Source organism: Acinonyx jubatus, chromosome B4 (assembly GCF_027475565.1).
Source record: "Acinonyx jubatus isolate Ajub_Pintada_27869175 chromosome B4, VMU_Ajub_asm_v1.0, whole genome shotgun sequence".
In the NCBI taxonomy this organism is placed as follows: domain Eukaryota; kingdom Metazoa; phylum Chordata; class Mammalia; order Carnivora; family Felidae; genus Acinonyx; species Acinonyx jubatus.
In genome coordinates this window covers 57,711,468-57,729,969 of record NC_069387.1, presented here as the reverse complement: position 1 = coordinate 57,729,969, position 18,502 = coordinate 57,711,468, and the positions used below count along the sequence as shown (strand labels likewise).

The 18,502-nt window shown below is 38.4% G+C and overlaps 1 protein-coding gene across 22 annotated transcripts in view; it reads left to right on the top strand.

The window, feature by feature from the left end:
• Positions 1-18,502, top strand: part of LMNTD1 (lamin tail domain containing 1) — a 509,230-nt gene that overhangs the window by 260,599 nt on the left and 230,129 nt on the right. For 2 of the 22 annotated variants that reach the window (XM_053226031.1, XM_053226039.1), the window contains exon 4: positions 12,219-12,447. The exons of the other annotated variants lie outside the window; for them this stretch is intronic. The gene's annotated coding sequence lies outside the window, so the exon portion shown is untranslated. The remainder of the gene's footprint in view (positions 1-12,218; positions 12,448-18,502) is intronic. 22 annotated transcript variants of the gene reach the window in all.

Below are 18,502 nucleotides of genomic sequence, written 5' to 3'. Positions count from 1 at the left end.
CAAAGTCAAGAATTTCACGGAAGGAATATCCACATTAGGTGTATGGTTGGACCAGATGACCTGTTAGGGTTTTCTGGGGAATGTCATCATTTTAACAGTGAAGGTCCCAGATCCCAGGAATTCCTCAGTCCTGGGATGGTTAGTTGCCCTTTCTAAGGTCCCTTAAATCCTGACTTTAGATTGGTGCTGTCCAGAAGAATTTTCTGCAATGATGGAAATATTCTATACCTAAACTATTCAATTCAGTAGACTCGTGTGGCTGTTGAGTACCAGAAATATGAACAGCACAATTGAGGAACTGAATTTTTAATTTAATTAAAGTGTAACAAGTGGCTACTATATGGGACAGCACAGCTATAGGTGATGCCATGAACATGATCATTAGTGAGCTGCTTCGTGCAACAGCCCTAAGGGAAGCACCCTGGAAAGCAGTCTGAATGAACACTTGTCTAACACTCAACCCACCAGCTTTATTTCCTATATCCATTGTTATACCGACAAGGCAGTGTAAGTTTATCCAGGAATATTGATAAGATGTACCTTTATCACTCTCGAGGTCAAAGGATAGATTCCATGATGGCTTTTTGAGAAACATGTGATTTAAGTTGTGTATTTAGTCTGAGTTTCAATAGATGAGTAAGCACATCCAAATAAAAGCACTCTAGTAATTAGTACTTTGTGGTTCTGCTGTTAAGACATAAACAGCTGTGGATTTTAGGTATATGGAGACTGAGCCCTTTCTGATCTAGCCTAGTGGTTTAGTGAAGCTTAGGGACATTATAGCGAATTAAGTTCCAATTTGGAATGAGGACTGATTTAAAATTTTCCTATGAGAAACCCAGAGAACTGAAGTTTGCTTTATTATATTAAAGTGAGCAGTCAGCAGACAGAAAAACACAACATTACATCCTAAAGGAGAAAGAGAGTTTTCTTGAATTGCAGAATGTTGACACCATACATCTGTCTGACATCAAAGCTGTTGGTTATAAATCTTGCAGATAACTGATCATCCCAAATCCACAAAGGCAGAAGTTGAAAGAGAAGTTGGAACATCAGAAGAGGCAAAGAAACTCCACAGCCCCTGAAGGAGTTGAAGCCAGTTACAGTGTGACATATATCTTAGGTTTCTGCAGAACTTGGCTGTCCATTTAAATGCTAATGTGCAACCCTGGCATATCCTAGGAATTAAAGTGCTGAAGCAGGCAACAGCACTGGAAATTTCAGACCGTTGTTGAATATTTAGCATCCATGTGCTAAAGAGCTCAGGTATACTTTTAAATGTCAGAGAACATACCACAGCTTTCACTATGCTCTGCTATGAATTCTTTGGCAATGTGCCACTTTTTAAAGAAAGTATGAGTGCAGCTTTGAGTTTTCAAGTGATTTTTATTAAGTTGATCTGAGAAGCAAAACAAGCAGTCATTACCTACAATTTATACATAGGGTATTCAAAATTTCTTCCTGGTTAAAAGGTTTTGTTTTATCTCTTAAAGTTTCAATCATCTTCAACTATGAGAACTGAAAACAGAAATTTCAAGCAAATTTCAGATTTTCTTCTCATTTTATTACTCTGAATTTAATACTGTAGCACATCAAAACTGTATTAATATATCACTGAGCCAGCAACAAGCAGACACTTAGAGAGGTAGTAATAACATGTTATTGAATTTGGTACCTTGAGAAAAGGAAGAAGCTATCCCAAGGTTTAGAGTGAGCTTCAGGAAGGTCAATTATATAGGGAAATATAGCTGCTAGATAGGTAACTGCTATAATCTCTAGAGAGTACGGGTTCTTGGTATCCAGTCAACAGTTATATGCGGATTATCATTCATATGTTGGGCGCTGGGCTAGGTGCTGGGGATGTAATAATAATAATCATAATCATAATTATAATCATAATCAGGCTCTCATATACTGATTGCCCTGTAAGTAGCACTATATAAGTGCTTTACGTATGTTAATTCATTTAATCCGGTGAGGACGTAATCCAACCTGTAGGTGTAAGCACCCTTATGAGGTAAGTATTTATGGACAGGGAAGTTGAGGCAAGAGATTATGTAATTTGGCCAAATTAATACAGCTTATAATTAATGAAAATGGGATTAAAACCCATATAGTCTTATCTTAAAATTTACACTCTTAAAACCCCTATACATAGTGCTTTAATCCTTAATGTTACATTCCAGTAACATTTTGACCATTCTTCTATTCCAAATTTCTTTAGGTATTTGGCTTTTTAAAAAATAAAATGTTGACTCTCACTAGATGATAAATGCCTTGAGATTTTCCCCTAGTGTGGTGGTTTGCCCATATCTGGTCTTCTGTAAATGTTTGTGGTACAGTCAGTGTACAGTAAGAAGAAAGTTTTTGGAGCTGGATAGAACCTGGATAGAATCCCAGCTCAACTACTTACTCAATGTATGAACTTAGTTTCTTCATCTGTAAAATGGAAAGAATGGAGTTATTGTGAGGATCAAATGAGATATAAAATTTTTAGCACAGTACTTGGCACATGACAGGCTTGCAATGAAAGCTCACTGTTATTAGTTAAATAAATTACTTGTTTTAAAAATTGTTAACCATTATTTTGTCTTTAAACTAGAGATGAACTTAGAAATATGGAGCCATAAAAGACCTGAGAGAATATAGACCAAATTCTAGAGCTGAGGAAAATGAGGTCTAGTTAGACTAGAACCCTGATAGTTTAATGTTCACTCAGGTCTCTTTATATAGAGATCTTTTCTCCCTCCCTTCATCCCTTCCCTTCTTCTATTACTTTATTTACTCACTAAATATATTTTTTATTAAGTACCTACCTAGGTACCAGGCTCTGTAATAAGGATAAATCAAGTAGTGAGTTTCCACTCCTGACCCAATTTCTTCTCTACCAGTGGCTCAGAGTGTGAATCCTGGACCAGCAACAGTTGCATTGCTTGGTGTGATGGTTAACTTTGCTGAGCCATGGGGTACCTAGACCTTTTGTCAAACATTATTCTGGATAGTTCTGTGAGTGTGTTTCTGGATGAGACTAACATTTGAATTGGTAGGTTGAGTAAAGCAGATAGACCTCCCTGATGTGGTTGAGCCTCATCTAATCAAAGACCTGAATAGAACATAAAGGCTGAGTAAGAGGGAATGTCATCTTCATGAGGTCCCAATAGTTCATTTTTCTTTTAATTCCCTTCCCTTTGGAGATGTGTCAAGTAAGAAATTGCTGCAGCTGAGGTCAGAGAGGTTGTTGGCTGCTTTCTCCTCTAGGGTTTTGATGGTTTCCTGTCTCATATTCAGGTCCATCATCCATTTTGAGTTTATTTTCGTGCATGGTGTAAGAAAGTGGTCTAGTTTCATTCTTCTGCATGTTGCTGTCCAGTTCTCCCAGCACCATTTGTTAAAGAGACTGTCTTTTTTCCATCGGATATTCATTCCTGCTTTGTCAAAGATTGGTTGGCCATACTTTTGTGGGTCCAATTCTGGAGTCTCTATTCTATTCCATTGGTCTATGTGTCTGTTTTTGTGCCAATACCATGCTGTCTTGATGATTACAGCTTTGTAGTAGAGGCTAAAGTCTGGGATTGTGATGCCTCCTGCTTTGGTCTTCTTCTTCAACATTACTTTGGCTATTCAGGGTCTTCTGTCGCTCCATACAAATTTTAGGATTGCTTGTTCTAGCTTCAAGAAGAATGCTCGTGCAGTTTTGATTGGGATTACATTGAATGTGTAGATTGCTTTGGGTAGTATTGACAGTTTAACAATATTTATTCTTCCAGTAGTAGGAGGGAATTTCAGCCTGTCTGCATGAGCTGGGATATACCTCTTTTCTTGCCTTTGGACTTGAATTAAAAAATTGGTTGTTTTTGGGTCTCAGTCCTGCTGGCCTTTGGACTAGAACTTAGACCATAAGCTCTCCTAGTTCTCAGGACTTCAGATTCAGACTGAAATTTACACTATTAGCTCTCTTGGGTTTCCGGCTTGCTGACTGCAGCTCTTGGGACTTAGCCCCTCTAACTACCTGAGCCAATTTCTTATCAGTCAGTCAGTCCTATTGGTTCTGTTACGCTAATACACTTGGGAATTCCATTCAGGGTCTACCCTGAGATTGAGCCCATCAATTTGTATTTTACCAACCCTCCCCCCCAGGTAATTATTACATGCACTGACACTTAAGAACTGCTGTATTTAAGGGGCTCCTGGTGGCTCAGTCGGTTAAGCATCCAACTTCAGCTCATGTCACGATCTTAAGGTTCATGAGTTCAAACACCATGTCAGGCTCTGTGCAGACACTTCACAGAGCCTGGACCCTGCTTCAGATTCTGTGTCTCCTTCTCTTTCTACCCTCCTGCACTTGTGCTCTGTCTGTCTCTCTCTCTCTCAAAATAGATAAACATTAAAAAAAAAAAAAAAAAGGAGAACTCCTGTATTTAAGACACACATCCTTGATTGCCCAGAACAATGAGGAGGGCAGCATTTTAATACCAGCACAGTTAAACTCCTGAGTCATGATTTATTTTTAGATCTCACAAATGAATGTCACCTCCCTGAACTAGCCCATTTTGACAGAATACCTTCCCTTCAGTAACAACCAGGAGACCCTGGTTGTCCAATTTCTTAATGAGCTTAGTGCATATAAATATAAATGTGAACATTCTGAATATCTGTTGTTGGTGTTGTTCCATATAAATACATTCTAAAGACTAAGTAAAACAGGTAAAAAATCTCCCCTCAAACCCTCAAAGGATTCTAATTGTTTTTACCTTTAGTGTGGGATGGACCTTATCTAAAGCAAGCAAGCTACAGAGACAACAAAGCATTTTTTACTCTTAGAGTGTTCAGCAGAGCCTGCTGGAGTTACACAGTGCTCCCTCCCCAGGCATCGTGATCTTCATTATTCCTTCCCCGTGATTAAACATGCAGCTCTGCTTTCAGACTCTTCAAGGGCAATCAGAGGAGCTACAGGAATTCACATTCTGCTGTTCCGTTACCAAAACACTTACACTGTCCTCATGGCTGTTCTGGGTTTTTGTGAACTATTGGTGGTGCATGTTTGCCGTTTGCATAGTAGGAGTCCGTCAGTAATGAAGGTCACAGACTTTTTTTATTTTTTCCTCAAGGAAGATTATCTGGAAAGAGTTTCATTTCTTTCCTAACAGAAAGGACACTTGAACAGGTAATAGACCTTTCGTGTCAAACACATTGTACCAGCACGTGATCCATGAGTGGTGTTCCACAGCAGTAAAACAGACCTTCAGCCAAATGACATGTTCTGGAATTCTTTGTAGGCAGATCAGCAGTCAGTTTTTTAGTGCATATACACAACAAATGGATTATAATATGTTGTGGGTTATTAATCAAACAATCCAAGCTTACATTTGTCATCATCCACAAATATTCCTTGAGAGCTACTATGTACAAGCCAGTATCCAATGGCATGGTACACAGACACAAACACAAAAATGCTAAATCATAATCATTAACCCCAAGTATGTATTAAGTACCTACTGTGTACAAGCCAGTGTTCTAGGCAATCATGCATAGCTATAAACTCAAAAGCCATTTGATGAGTGCCTTTATGTATTAAGCATCTTTATTAAGGCATTTATATATATTTTTTCCTCTTTAGATCCTTTCAACATTGATATGAAGCAGGCATTATTGTCACCATTTTATAGATGAGACAGTGACGTAGAGTTGTTAAATAATTTGCTCAGAATCACTTATTTTTGTGAAATGGAAGAACCTGATCTTAAATCCTTATCTTTCTGAATCTGAACATTGTAAATTTGTGTGTGTGTGTGCTTCCAAAAGTTTTTATCTAAATGGTAAGTCAGAACACATACATTAAAAAATAAACAAATAAATAAATAAGTAAGCAGAGACAAACAAACACAACCAACCTCTACAACAATGCAAATCTGCAAATACAAAGTGACAGGTGAAGGATATAAAGAATAAGTGTCAAAAAACAGATGGCGATGGATACTGTTCTACCAAGGTCCTGCTGGTAAATCAGAAACCACACCAGGTTTGGGTTTTTGTTTGTCATGTTTTTGAGACAGAGAGCAGGGCGCAGAGGGAGAGAGAGAGAATCTGAAGCAGGCTCCATGCTCAGCACAGAGCCTGACAAGGGGCTCCTTCCCATGACCCTGGGATCATGATCTGAGCCAAAATCAAGAGTCAGATGTCCAACTGACTCAGTCACCCAGGCACCCTCCACAACATCAAGTATTTTTAAAAAGAGATTGACCAAATGGGTATTAGAGAACTGAAAAGGAAAAAGGGAACCCAGAGGTAACTGCAGGAAGCAGCTCCCGCTCCTACACTGTGGAAACAAAACCAAGAGTTTGGAAGTATCAGAACTTAAAAGCTCTAAGGAGGGGTCCTGCCCAGTTGAACCAGACCTCTGAGGAGGGGTCACTAACTGGCTGGTAATTCTGAGAGGGGTTGTTTTTAAAAAAATTTTTTTTTCAACGTTTATTTATTTTTGGGACAGAGAAAGACAGAGCATGAACGGAGGAGGGGCAGAGAGAGAGGGAGACACAGAATCGGAAACAGGCTCCAGGCTCTGAGCCATCAGCCCAGAGCCTGACGCAGGGCTCGAACTCACGGACCGCGAGATCGTGACCTGGCTGAAGTCGGACGCTTAACGGACTGCACCACCCAGGCGCCCCCTAAGAGGGGTTGTTAAAGCTGATTCTGGGAAGGTGGTGGGAAACAAATCTGAAAACTACAACCAATTAATACTGGAGTAACTGCTGCAGAGGAAAAATAAATAAATTAGTTAATTAAAACAAAACAAAGCAAAACAAAACAAAACAAAACAAAACAAAAAAACATTGCTACTGAGATGCCCAAAGATATGGGAAGCAACCAGGATATCTGGAAGAAAGAGAGAAAGTACCTTCTCTTCCTTCAGCCTCTCAGTCAGCCTCTTACACTGCCATTCGCAGGGCCTAGCATGGACCCAGCCAACAAAGGAAAAATGTCTGTTCCTGAAATCCTCATTGCTTCTAAGTTCACCCAAGTGGGGCATAGACCACATGATGGCCCACCTCTGCACTGACTAGTTCATGAACTTGAGGAGAGGCCTAATGTATGCAGAATTCAGTTTCATTTATCCCCTCTGCTCCATTTGGTGCAACTCCACTCATGCTCTTGGCTCTTTTCATTCTTTTGGGTTAAATAAAGTAACATTTGCCAGGTTGTCCACCTAGCAGGTAGACATTTTTCTGGTTTTCCACCACCAATTTAATGACTAGTACATGAGTCTACTGATTTATGTCCTTTTAATTCTGCTCATTGCTCCTGATACCTTGCCCCCTCTAACAGTACAGATTTTAGTCCCACTAAATATGCCTTTCTGATTGTCTTCTTTTTACCAATGGAAGCCTTCATCTGTTTATATTTTCTTTTTCTACATTATTATCTTCTGATCAGAACTGGTTATCACTTTTTCCCCAAATTGTAGATGAAATTCCTGGGATCTGGGGTTTCAGAGGAAAGGATACTTAGAACAAAAAGAATCCTCAAGTAAAATAAATCACTGGTTCTCTACACTTCAGACCAGTGCTAATTTATGATGAAGTTTTCCCTAGTGAAAAATAAAGACAATATCAAGAACTAAGAGAGGCAACAAGGCATGATGGTTAAAAGTGAGGGCTGTGGAGCCACTTGACCTGGTTTGAATTCTGGTTCTGTAATCTTTGAGAAGTTACTTAGCCCTACTGTACCTTAGTTTTTTCATCTGTATGGTGGTTGTAATAAAAATATCTGTCCTATGGGGTATTATGAGGATTCCATTAGTTATTACATATAAGCACATAAAACAGCACTCGATAAATGCAAGTAATATTATTTTTAGATAGTTTAACTATACTAATGGTTATTTTTTGGGGGAATAACTGCCTTATAAAAAGAGATAACATTATTACTACTTTTTTTTTAATTTGAAAATGCTCCTTCTTAGATTAAATGGAGTTAACAATCGATATGGTGAAATCTAAAAGTCCTAGAACACTGTTATAAAACACTCCTAAGATATATAAAGAAAGGAACAAAAATCAAACAAGAATTTGTGCAGGGATTTTAAGTTTATAAAGTATGAATTTACCCTTTTAACATGGATGTACTCGCTGCCACCCATAGGCCAGACCCTGGGACCATCCTAGAAATGCCATGATAAGCAAGATAGACATAGTTCCTATCCTCAGAGTGGTGGCAGTTTAGTAGAGCTTTTCATGTAACTTGTTTAATTTGTTCCTGATAATCATCCTGGAGAAGGATATTGTTGTTATCATTATCAACATCATCATCATCAACATCATCATCATCACTATCATCATCCCTATTTTCAATAATAAACTGAAGCCTCAGAAGGGGAGAGATCCCATTCCTTGTGTTGTACAGCAGACAAAATTTGTGGTTCTTTTCACTACAACATAATGATAGACTATGTGTAGGCCTATTCCTTCTGCCAGGCAATGTATCTCTGTTCTCATAATGGGATCCTGTGGGAATATGTGCTTAATAAACTTGTGTAAAGGTCAGCTTTTCTGGAACACATCTAGTCTGTGAAATAAGACTGAGTATAGAATTGAGTTTTTCCCCCAAAAGAACAGTTAGCTAGAGAATTTAACAATTGAGTCTCTAACCCTTTCACCTCTTATCTGTTGAGTATGAAGGGTCTGAAGTGTATCTTTAATGTCTCTGGCCTCTTCTTTCCCCCTTCTTTACGACCTTTTGCTCCAATGTCCCCCAAAAGGAGACTTGACTATGGTAATATGCCTGTGGATCTACAAGAAGGAGTGCAGTGCATACATTGGTTCTCTTCTCTTTCTACCCATTTATTTTTTAAATGCCATTATCTTTTGAACAATTCCTGCTAAGGGGTCATTTGATAATGATTTAAGATGATAAAAATCTTAAGTCTCAAAGGAAAGGAATTCTGAATGATACTCAGTGGTGTTGTACATGCACTCTCTGCTTAAATCATAGCATATTGGCTTTCTGCTCTTAGTTTTTTTAGTTTTGATCCATTAATCTCTCATGAAGCCATAGTCTTTGGAGTGAGATATTCATGTTACATCCACACCACAAGCTTTTGAAGTAGTATGGTAGGTGCCTTTCATATGTAAGCTTATAAATCCTTACAACAGTCCCACCAGGTAGATACCTGGAGTACAAAAGAGGAAACAAAAATTGCTTTTAAATCTACCTCCCTCCTTACATGAATTTTTTAAAATAACAATATGGAAATGTAATTAAATAAAAGATTTACAGATAAGTTAAGTAAATAAGTCACCGAACTAAAAAGGTTTGAAGCTAAGATTTGAACCCAGAGCTCTCTGGCACCAAATCTCTGTTTTTCCTTTTATACTAGCACTTCCCAAACTGTATACAGCCAGACATGATTTCCACAAGGTATTAATAATGCTATTCCTAGGAAGACATCCATTTATCAAGTATGTTTGGGAAAGAGTGAACACCCTTGATTCCTTTGGAGATTGGCGGTGTATACTATGTAGCAAATTAAGACTTTCAGACATCCTGTTGAGTACAAAAAAAAAACTATTTGGCTTACACTAGCATTTGAGTTTCTACTTCCTTACTGATTTAAACACTTAACAACATTTGCTGTAGGATAGAGAAAATGGGGCTTTGCAATGCATCAGTCAAAATAGTGAGAAAACAGGGACAACTGCTAGACTTGGATAAAGAATTTCCCCATAGAGCCAGGGTCACTGTCTGAATCAAGATGGTCTGCTGAAATCCAGAAGATAGAGTTAATGATGGTCTTTGGAACAGAACGTGTCATGTAGGGAATAGAAAAGGTCATTCAAAAGAAAGAGTGTTCTAAGTGGAAAGGCCCCCATTTAGCTGAAAGCACTATCTACTTACAGTGTGCTGAATGGGCAGGAAGAGGCTGCAATTAAAAAGAGATTTATTACATGATAATTTTATGTATAGTTATTGTTGGGTCCTTTCTCATTCTACAGATCAAGGGCAGTTAGATAGACTGACTCATTTTCCTAGGGTAAATAAACATCTTGGTTTGTAGGACTTTCAAGTCTAAAGTTGACCACCCTACATTTACTAAAAATGATTATTTGCAAAGGTTTTACTAATATTCAGGCCCCACATCCATGTGATCCAAAAACATTTTTAAAATGTATTCACTTTATCAAGAGAGTTTATTACACACGTAATTAATGATATTGTTTTGATACAGAGTGAAGCATTCTTGTATATTAGATGTTAATGGTATAATTTGGGATCTGTCAGGGATACATCAATTTTTTTATTCTTAGCAAATCAGAGCAGATCAGTGTAATTAATCTGATATTGGCCCCCTTAGTAATGTAGGCTTTGCCCAAGAAGACCTTGTGCCAATTCCAGGGCTGACAGGACAGACCCACCCAGGAGGTGGAAAGCACCAAGTTTTAGGGTTGTAGCAGCCTCCAGTAAGTGGTAAGCCATGAAAGTCCATGATGGGAGTTCATAGAGATTGACAGGCTGCATCTAGTTGGCCTGTATAAGAATAGCAGGCACATGGCCTCTGAATTAGAATCAAGGCAAAGCTTCAAGTGGTAGAACCAGCAAGAACAAAGGAGAGACAGTTCTCAAAGGCAAGGCAAGTGCAGGAGGCCCATGGGGACATTACAGAGGAGTGAGAGGCAATATGTAGACCAGTACAAAGGGGCTCACACCCTAATGTATGCAGGCAGCAAGGTGTTTAGTAGCATAGCACAAGCCAATGGACTCCCTCTAGGACATTTCATATTAAACTCTTCCTGACTGTGAAGAGATCAAGGTCCCCAGGCTTGTAAATATTTCCTGTCCAAGAAGGGCAAGACTGAACACATAGATGGAAGATCATCAGAACTAACCAGGAGAAGATACAGAAAGAGGAAATGGGGCCTACTAATTGCTGATTGCAGCAACTGCTCATTCAGTTCCTGAGGGCTTAGAAATTCTGGGAATTGATAAGTAGAAACCAACTGTGAACCAACTGAGTCTCCTAACCTACTCAGTATTGTGAGGAATGTATAGAGAAGACCTATAAATACTGTGTTTGTATGCATCTTCATCCTCTTTATGTCTTCTGAAGAAAGAATACTTGCTATGGGTGGGATTCTTCAGGAGACAGGACATGGAGAATGTGGGACTTGGGCACAGAGCTCCATGTCATCTGATGTTAAGTAGTTAGTTTATTCCTAAAGAAGGAGGAAATGGAGGAATTTGGCAAAGCTGTCATCCTCTTTTTTTTTTTTTAATCGTGTAGGGCCTCCTTTACAAAGAAGATAGCAGACTATTTATTTTCCAGTTAAAATGGAAGAATTGCTTTCTGAAATTTCAGTGTTAGAGTTCATGGTCCTGCATATCTTCTGTACCTAAATAAAAACATCTGATTTAAAGTAGACTGTTGTTGAATTATGATACCAAGAACCATGCCACCACACTCTAAAACCTTGCAAAATGAAAGCTCTTGTAAAGTTCCTTTTAAAATACTTTTTTTTTTTTTTACAAGGACATCTTATAGAATGTTTCAAATGACTGGAGGGGAAATAAAGAGATTAATCACTTTATAAGCACCAATTAATGTGACTCTTTATGCTATTAGTGTCTTACTGGACAATCAATTTTTAAAAAGACATAAAAGTTGCTATGTTTCAGCTAATGACTGTTTATTATTCCCTGGCTTAACTACTTGCTGATTAATATCCTTGAAACAAAATCCTTACAAATATTTCCTTTATTTGGAAGTTCAGTTTCAGATGTAATATTCTGCAGTTAGTTCCTCTGAAAGGGAAGATCTGGAAACAAAGAAGTAATATAATTTTCCAAAAACAACTCTGCAGATTAAGTTCTGAGTGTGATTTCTTTGGGTAGCAAGTTCCTCCAGATCTCCTTCTTGCATCCCCTAAATTTACCTTATTATTCAAATGTTTCCCATGAAGGCCACTTTTTGCTACCCTTTTTAATGTAGATAATCTTAGGGTTTTACTGTCTTTTTTGCTTTCTTCACATACTTTTTCTGGACCACCTCTCATTACTTCAACTGACATCTCTAAACTTCTGACACTAAATTTATAGCTCTACCCCAGACACTCTCTAAAGCTCTTGACTGCCTTATTGACACCTTCTCTGAGAAGTTTCATAAGCATCTCAAACTCGACATGTCTAAAACTGACCTGCTCATCATCTGTTTCTCTTCTATTCTCTAGTTCAGGAAATGCCATCACCATGATCAGTTGGCCACGCCTGGAATTTGTAAATGATCTTAGACTTTACTCTCCCTGGAAAATGACTCTCCACAACAAGTATTGCTCCCAGTCTGCAGCAAAGGTCTTGACAAATCCCCTCCTGCCCAGTGTGGTTCCTGACCCTTGATTCCACATTGGTTGATGCCATTAAAGTTTTCTTGTAGCATGCTGAATGGAGGTCTGGAATGAGGTGAGACATGAACCTTCTGGGTCATGCTATCTTAGGAGCCAAAGCAAGCCCCTAACTCACTTTCTCTCTTTCAATCTCTCTCTCTCTCTCTCTCTCTCTCTTTCATCCAGTTATTATTTGTAAGGCTGAGTAGAAGACAGCTACCAAACTGCACTCAGAATTATTTCTATCTTCTAACTGCTGATAGGGTGTCTCTTAATCAAGATTATTGAGTTCTTCAAAAGATGCTTCAGGATATCACTTTGTACACCTCCAGAATGTCTGAATCCAGTTTAGGCTTGGGTGGGGATATCAATCATCTATGTAGACAAATGACATGTAAAGCTTGAGGCTCTAGACAATTCCTGGATGTCTTTGTTTACCAGGTTGGGGCTATAATTTGAGGAGCTGGTTGAAAACCATTGTTCACTTGTCAAATAAAGCACTTCAAGTGGATGCTCTCATAACATTTTGAAAAGGGCTTTGGTATTTACATAAAGAGGTTGAAAAAGGCTCCCTTCCCATGATCCTTGGAAAAAAGGCTCTTTGCTAAACCAACAAGCTGTTTGAGATGTGGGTTTTTGTGCCCCCCCCCCAGCCCACTAGAAAAGAGTACTATGAACACCTAATTTGTGTAATGTGATCTTGAGGCCACAGGCAATAGCTTGTCCCTATGGCCCTGCTGAACAAAGGCTGAGTCACCTGTCGAGTCAGGAAATGTGAGAACATCAATTGTACATATTATCCGGTGATCTCACTTGGAGTCATTGCTGAGTTTCAACCAATTTCCAAAGGATTTTTTTTCAGTAACCATCGTAAGTGTTATCTTACTATCATGAAACAAAAGGCCTGAAAATTTTTGTGGAATTTTTATATGGAAATTAATTTAAGCTTTACAGAAATTTGTGCCTCATTTATGAAAAAGGGTCTGCCCTTTTGTACTAACATACATCATCTCCAATGCCCAGCCATTTCACAGCTATATAGAGCAATATTTGACTTATCATATTTTCTAATTAAATCTGTATTGAAAAACTAAAGATACAACTGACTGAAATTTTGCTTTCTTCTGATAATTCCACTTGAATCATAATCCTTTCAAACAGAGGTCATCCTTTTTTCCTCTCTGCTCTTTATGTCAAGCTTAGAAAACAACCTCAACATTTTTCCTACATTCTACTGGTTCCCTTTTTTTTTGTTTTTTCTTTTTCAACCTGAGTGTAAATGTGATGGGATTGATGATTTAGAAAGACCAGCCTTGGGGCACCTGGGTGGGTCAGTGGTTAAACGTCTGACTCTTCATTTCTGATCTGATCAGGTCATGATCTCACATTTTGTCAGGCTCTATGCTGACAGCACGGAGTCTGCTTGGGATTCTCTCTTTCCCTCTCTCTCTGCCCCTCCCCCACTCACTCTCCCTCTAAATAAATAAATAAACAAACATTAAAAATACAAGATGAGCTTAGTATCTGAGCAGAGTGTGTATGGGAGGAGAGACGAGAGGGGAACTAGACTCAGGGCAGAATAAGCTGGGGGTCTGGCTAAGAAGGCCTGGGGTGTTACATCATTAGGACCAGGTGTGGAAGGAACCAGGACAACTTGGCTCTGGCATGGGTGTGGCTTACAGGCTTACAGAGACGGATGGGAGTAGAGGGGGAGGAGGCAGCTGCTGAGAGTAAGATGCTATGGGGCATCCAGGGAAAGTGCCCAGAGACCATTGTCCTAGTGGTCTGGTGCTTTGTGAAAGGTCTGAGTTTTTATTCCCTAAAACAGATCAGCTTCCTCATAAGCCCCTAAACATTGGGAAAGCTAAACAAGATGTAAATGTCACCTTCTTTCTTTTTAGTTTAAATTATTCAACCTATTTGGGTCAAAGTTCAGCCTATTTTATATTTTCTTTTATTATTTTGTTTTTATCTAAAGTGCATAGCATCTGATGATATGACACTCTCCATCTCTGCCTCTGTCAGTCACTTTTTATCTCCATGTTTTTGAGGAGCAGAGAGAAGGCCCGTATGGCCAGAGAATGGAAAACAAGGGGAGGGACTATGCCAGTTGAGTCTGGAGATGTTGCAGGGACCAGGTAGATCATAAGGACCCTGGTGGGCTGTGTTGAGAATTTTTGTCCTTATTGTAAGAGCAGTCAGAAACCTTTTAAGGACCTAAAAAGAGTAAAACAACACTTGATGTGGTTTTTTTGTTTGTTTGGTTTGGTTTTTTTGTTTTGTTTTGTTTTGTTTTGTTTTTTATAAAAGACAGAGTGTAAAGAATGGAATTTGAGTGGGGCAGGAACAGTTAAGAGGCCAAGGCAATAGCCAGGGCCAGAGCATGATAGTGGTCTCAACAAGCATGGTGACAGTAAAGGTAGGAGTAGGGTTTGGAGAAGAAGTGGGAAGAACTTGGGGATTGTTTAGATGGGGTTCGTGAAAGAGAAAGAGGGATCTCGGATGATTTCAAGGTTGTTGCAATTAGCAATAGCAGTCCTGGTGGTGTCATTGCCCAAGACCAAGAACATAAGAGGGAAGGTCTCACGGGAGTGGGAGTGAAGGCTACCTTAGATTTCCTCGCCCACTGACTCTCGGACACCTGCCTGGCAAATCTAACCGCTGCCACTATATGGACAGGTAACTGTTGCCATGGGAGATAACTCAGTAACCGGCTACACTACTTGTACATATTATCCAACGTCAGCTGTGTCTCCAGGCTCTTTGCAGATATTTTTACCAATTTCAAAGTAAATCCTTTTCTACTCCTCATATTGAATTTTAAAAACATTTTCACTCTTTCCATAGTTCTAGTCCTATCTTTCCTCCTCAGTTTCAGCAAACTACTTTGCTGTTAATTTACTTAAAAAATATACAGACCAAATGATGTGATTTTGCTCAAACTCTCTCACTTCCACTTCAAAAATGTCTCTGGATCTTAAGCCGTTCTCTTTTCTTCTCTCAATGGGAAAAGCATCCCTGTTCCCTCTCCAAGCTCTCTTCTCCACCTGTGTTCCTGATACAATGCCATTCCACTTTTTCTGGAACATTGTTTCATAGACTACCCCAATTTCATGTTAAAGAAAATAATTTTTTTCCAAGTCCATTATTTATATACTCAATGCAGACAATTTGGAACATACAGAAAGGAACTAAGATGAATATAAAAATAATCTACAATTTCATATTACACAGTAAACCACATTTGATTTCTAATATATATATATATGTATGTATATATACATATATATATACATATATATGTATATATATATACATATATACATACATATATATGTATATATATATTTTTTTTTTAATTCTCTTTCTACTAGTTCCCTTTCTTTAACCTGGAAACATGCTCAAGTCTTCTCTTGGACCCTAACCCTAACTATTAAAAAACAAAACAAAACAACAAAAAAACAAAAAAACTCTCTAGGTCTTGCCTCCCTTTCAAAAACTACTATGAAATCTCCATAGCAACCACCTAACCTTCAGTGCTATCGGTGAGCTTTAAGACACCTCTGGAGTGAAAAAGTTGCCTCAGGCTTGAGAGGCTGAGCCAAGACAATGTGCAAGATATAGATAGAACTCATCTAATCATGGAAACCATACCTGTGTTTCCTGGATATGCCTCTATTGCTTCACTATCCCAGCTGGTTTCTCTTGTATCTTGGATTTTGCTTCATGTCTGATTGTATATTTCCCCCAGCCAACCTGCCATGTCCTCACTCTCTTTGTGACCAAACCTATCCATTTTATGGCTTCATTTATCATTCTATATGTATGACTTCAAGTTGATATCACTAACCAAGACCACTCACTGAAAGCCAGAATAACATTTCCAACTGCCTTCTAGTCATCTCAATATGTGTATCATACCAGGAAACTCAATACATCCCAAACTAACATTATTATATTATCTGCCAAACCTATTTCTCCTTTTGTGTTTCCTATTTCGGTTAGTGGTATTATTATCTTTTATTCAGCCAAGGTACACAATAGGGAGTCATCTTTGACTCTTTACTTTCCTTAATTCAACATCAAATTCTATTGACTTAATATCATATTAATTATTTACTTTGTCAGGCACATCGCTAAGTGCATTAGGTAGATTTTCCCAATCTTTCATTATATTTTGCTCAATTTTATTTTGCATGTAAGAAAACAGAAACTTGGATGCTTATAACTCAATGGTGAAGTCAGAATTTGAACTCAAGCCTATTTATTTCCATAGCTACAGTCTTGATGCCTTTTCAATTTATTCTCCTCTCTTTTTCCATTGCTGTAGCCCCAGCTCAGATCATCATAGTAGAAGCTCTGCTAGCCAATCTCCAATTAGTCAAATCATGTCATTAATAACACTCTTCAATCCTCTTACACACACTTATCACTGGAGACTAGTAAGAAATTGCCTGGAATGTTGAACTTTCCTGGTCCCATCAATTTAGTTGCACATTTACCAAGAAACAGTTGTATTTTGTTCTCAAGCTGGTCAATGCAGTTGTACTTTTTATTATGTTACAATATTTAATTAAATACTATGTAAAGTAATGAGATATGAGTGTGAAAGAGAGCTGTCCTATGAAAATTGAGTTGAAAGCTTTGGAAAAAAATAGATGAGAGCCAGTGACTGAAAAATATTATAATCCAAATAAGGATGGAGAAGGGGAGCCAAAAATGATTAGGGAAAACTTTCGTAAAAATTTCTTTAAGATTCTGCACTCCAACTGCCTTTTGCTGCAATTTAAATAAACAGAAACATGGGTGTGGTTCATGCAGGAAAAATGATACAAAAGTCCATATGACAGACCTGTACTCAAGGGGCCTTGGCTCTGTTATATAATTGCTGGATGAATGCATTCATATCCGTCTTAATCTACAATATATCTGAGGTAAATATCTTTTATTTATTATCCTCTGATTTGTTAAGTTTTGCAAATGACTGACCAAATTCAGTCCCTGATTTCACTGAATGAGAGACCTTCCACGTTATCTCCCATTATCCTCCAAACAGTAATGGTATCTCTCCTCTGACCCCGCAGGCTTCAGTCATCATTTCCCCATTCAGTCTGCAAATATGTTTTGGGAGCCTACTAATTACCAGAATTACCTTCTTAAAACACAGATAAAAGCCTCCCTCCTCCTGCCCACAATAACTCAGTGATTTCTCGATAGTCTGCAGAATGAAGCTAAAAGTACTTAGTGAAATATTGAAGACCTGAAATGATCTGTCACCCACCTTTTTAGCTTCCACTTCCTAGCACAGTGCTCTGTATCTTCTAAGTGTCAGTCATCCACATTCTGGCTGTTGCCCAAATACATGACACCATTCAGCATTCATTCAGAAAGAGCCTGAACTATATATTTATATCTGTCATAATTTTACTTGTTATTGAAAATAGTAGTTTATGGTGGGAAATACATTGTTCATAACAATTATGTAATATAGAAAATGCTAAAGGTATCTGAATAAATTTTACTGAATGAATTTTAGGTTGTAAAGTTAAGAGTATTGTATAGTACGTAGCCTGGGGATGGAGGTGTTAACTTGTCTTTAATAATCAAAAGTTTAAATTTGTCTATACTCATAATAATTTAGGAAAGATTTACAAGTCTGCATAAATATGATAACTTGACTGCCCTTACCAGTTGTCCAATCAGGAAAAGCACCTGGTTCCTAGGTGACAAATATCAGTGGACTGTTGTGTCATATTGTCCTTGTCTGTTCCTCTCATTCACATTTTTCCCCTGGGAGTTTTATACCTGTCAACAGCCTTAGCTGCCACTACTGCATGGAAGTCCTGAAATGTTCATCTCAGCCAGAGCACTTTGTCAATTCCACTCCTCTTTCTAACTCCTTTTGTGTAATTTCACTTGGGAAAACACCATCTCATCATACCAGAGTTTAAAAAGGAACTTTCCCAGCAAACTCACTTCCCTCTGCCTTCTGTCAGTGAGACCACTGCCTCCAAGGTTTTGGAATTATCCACAGCTCTTGGGGTCTGTTTTAGGCCACAACTAGTTGCCAATTATTTCTTCCCATAAGGACTGAATTTTTAAGGGCTTTGAAAACTGTCAGTACTTTCCCC